The following is a 3,415-nucleotide window of genomic DNA, read 5'->3' as shown; positions in this document are numbered from 1 at the left end:
GCATAGATCCATGATTCGTTACCTGTGACGATCTTATAAACGTCTTTTGAAGCACCGCGATCGTATTTTTTCAGCATTTCTTTACACCAATCCATACGAGCCTTTTTTTGAGCGAATGCAATATCGAATGTATGCTGGTGGGAGAAATGCATAGGCATGCCTCTATCTGAAGGTATGTTACATGACGGTCTTGCATTATCAGTTCACGTACGGCATCGATGTTTTCTGGCACAACGGCAGTTTTTGGACGACCTTCACGGAATTCGTCTTTGAGCGAGGCCGTCGGCCACGATTGAATTCGTTGTACCAGTTTTTCACAGTGCTATAGGATGGTGCTTCATAGCCATACAAAGGTTTTAGTTCATCGATGCACTCTTGTCGTGATAATCCACGTCGAAAGTTGTGAAAAATGATCACACGAAAATGTTCACGAGTTAATTCCATTTTTTGGCCGAGATGAATTTTTTAATTCCCTGTAAATAAAACAATTCACGATTAAATGACGAAACGTTCTGAGTGATGTTATGCTAAAAAATGTCAAACTTTCCAATGGAAATGTCAGATTGCACCTGGCAACACTTAGTGTTGTCCTAGGCCAGAATATATGTATATAGCAGCCCTCGTATAGCTCTCCTGCCGAATACATACCGCTTAAGGGATGAGTAGTCAGAACTTTCAAAACAACGAGGTTGATTTTGCATTTTAAGTATGTATAATATCTTAGAAATATTCTCTGAAAATAGTTAGTAAGGGTTAAGAAGCGGTCTGGGTTCTGAGTTTAAAACTTAAAATGTCTTTTTCTCAAAACTGTGTTTTTTAATTGTACAGCTTAGTTTTCGAAATCATGAAAAATAGTGCCAGAAAGAAGGATTAAAAATTAACTGTTGGTGTTTTTTCATAAATTAATTTAAAGTTGTCCCATGAAATTATCCCAAGCATATACCAAATAATTAAACAATTGAAACTGGCTTCGATTTAAAATTTTTTCGCGTTTGCGTAATTGGTTTTATACCATTTTGAAGAATAACTCGCATAGGGCCATTATCTAAAGTACTCTAGATCACTGGACAGCGAATCTACGATTTAAATACTTACATATATTTTATCACTTTTATTCTCAAACATTTTGGAATACAAATTCAGAATCTAATCGCACATCGTAATTAAAAAATGAAAATTTAATTCGTAATCTCGGGATCATTATGAATTAAAAATTAGATTTCCAACTTAGATCAGAAGTTAAATTTCAACTCTCTTAGATCAGAAGTTAAATTTTTAATTCCGACTTTTGTTTAAAATCAAAAATCTAATTTTTCCAAGTTTTTTTAATTAAAATTCTGTCATCCAATCCAGCTCTAAGGTAATAAATACTTCTTAAATGGTTTGCTGACAAAACATTGTACATTGACATTAGCTAACGACTATATTTTTTTAAATACGAGATAAACAAACAAGAAAACAAGTAAAAAGTTAACTTCTATTACATCGAAGATAGAATGCCATTCATAAATAAAAAAATTTCCATACAAGAACTTGATTTTGAGCGGTACAGCAGATATATGCTATAGTGATCTGATCTGTAAATCCATGATCCATGCAAAATTTCGTGAAGACATACATAAGTATGTCATTTAAAAAATTGCTTTTGATCGTTCAGTTTCTATGGCAGCTATGCTATATAGTGATCCTATCTAAACAATTTATTCGGAAGTTATTCCGTTGATCTTCACAATAATCTATTCCAAGTTTGTAAAGATATCTCGTTAAATAAAAAGTTTTCCTTACAATAACTTTATTTTTACCCTTCAGTTTGTATGGCAGCTATGGGCTATATTGTCTGATATCGGTGGTACTGATAAATTATCAACTTCTTGGGGAAGAAAAGAACGAGCGCAAAATTCCAAATTGATACTTCAAAAACTGCGGGACTAGTTCGAGTATATACAGACGGACATGACTAAATCGACTCACTACAACTTTTCCTTCTGAGTGTCACAAACTTCGTGATATAATTAAATCGTACACGAAACACACCGAAGCAAAGTTACGATTATTTCCCACTGCGGGTTAATAAGTAGAGTTTAATTCGAACACTAAAGAATCTTTTGGAGTTTTCTATACTATAACGCCTAGAAAAAGTTATTTAATCGTTTTCTAACTTAAGAAATTAGCTATATCACACAATTGATAATCTGTATGGGTTGTAAACTTGCAGCTTTACGCAGGATTTATTAAAGGATTAATGTAAACAAAGGTCAGAGCAATGGAAACTTATAATAATATATTAGTAATAATAAAAAACTGTAATACGATATTTTTGTAGTGTTTTTCTATATTTTATAATATGTTATCATATTTATATTTACCTTAGATTTATTACGCATCGCTCCACTGTGCAATGCCAAAGTCACTGTCGGCGTCCAACTGCAGTTAGAGGTATGTAGGCGTTTCTACGTGCAAGCAAACACTTGCGCTGCACAGCAAAAGTTGCGAGTATATTGTGTGCACCCCTTTGTTGCCACCGCCGTCGCAAAAGCTTGAGAGAATGCAAAATATGACGTCATCATGAAACAAATAACTGCGCGTTGCATTTACTGTAAGCCTTAACGTACGCAAAAGCACAATGGCTAAGGGAAAAAGTTCCTACTGCCATAAGGGCAAAGCCGAGGGGTGATGACGGTCGAAATGTCTGAAAATGGCAGAAACTTCATCTCACAACGCCGTGGTGGTTTCAATTGCTGGCGAGAGCCAAAAGCCAAGCAAGTAACCCACGTACATACATATGCTCAAGCAGTAATCGTGCTAATTGCTTTCGGTCGTCGTTAGGTGTAGTGACTGTAATGATCGCATTGGCCCATAGCAGCAGTAACTGCAGTTCTCTGCATGCAATGGACGTATAAAAAATTTACATCTGCGTCGCGTAAGCGTTAGAACTTTTGCAATGATATTGCATTTGCGGGTTTTTGCTTTATTCTTTGTTTTGCTCTTATTTTTAATATAGTTTTTGCTTTGCCTTGTAAATACCTTACGAGTTGCGCCGAATGCACTTCGGCACATCTACCTGCATACATGTACCTATGTATATATTTAATGTATGTATATGTGTGCTGTATCAGACGCATCGCTGGTGCGAGCTTTGGTGTCGTGTGACGAATGTGCATTGGAAATTATTATTGTTGTTATTGTTAGAATATACGTATTAGCTATTGTGTTACATTTTGTGTTGACTTTGTGATTCGTATTTTCTTTGTTTTTTTACCTTCTGCCTTTTGTGTTTTGTAGGAACTCATTTGAGCTTTCGCTGGTAAAAGTGCAAAAGTGGTGAAGAAATTGACTCGCCAATGTGTATGTATATGTGTGTATACTGTCACTATGCACGTGTTTTCATTCACCGTTTGATGAAATGATAAAAAAT

This window comes from Bactrocera tryoni, unplaced genomic scaffold (genome assembly GCF_016617805.1).
Source record: "Bactrocera tryoni isolate S06 unplaced genomic scaffold, CSIRO_BtryS06_freeze2 scaffold_25, whole genome shotgun sequence".
Lineage (NCBI taxonomy): Eukaryota > Metazoa > Arthropoda > Insecta > Diptera > Tephritidae > Bactrocera > Bactrocera tryoni.
This window is presented reverse-complemented; position numbering follows the sequence as displayed.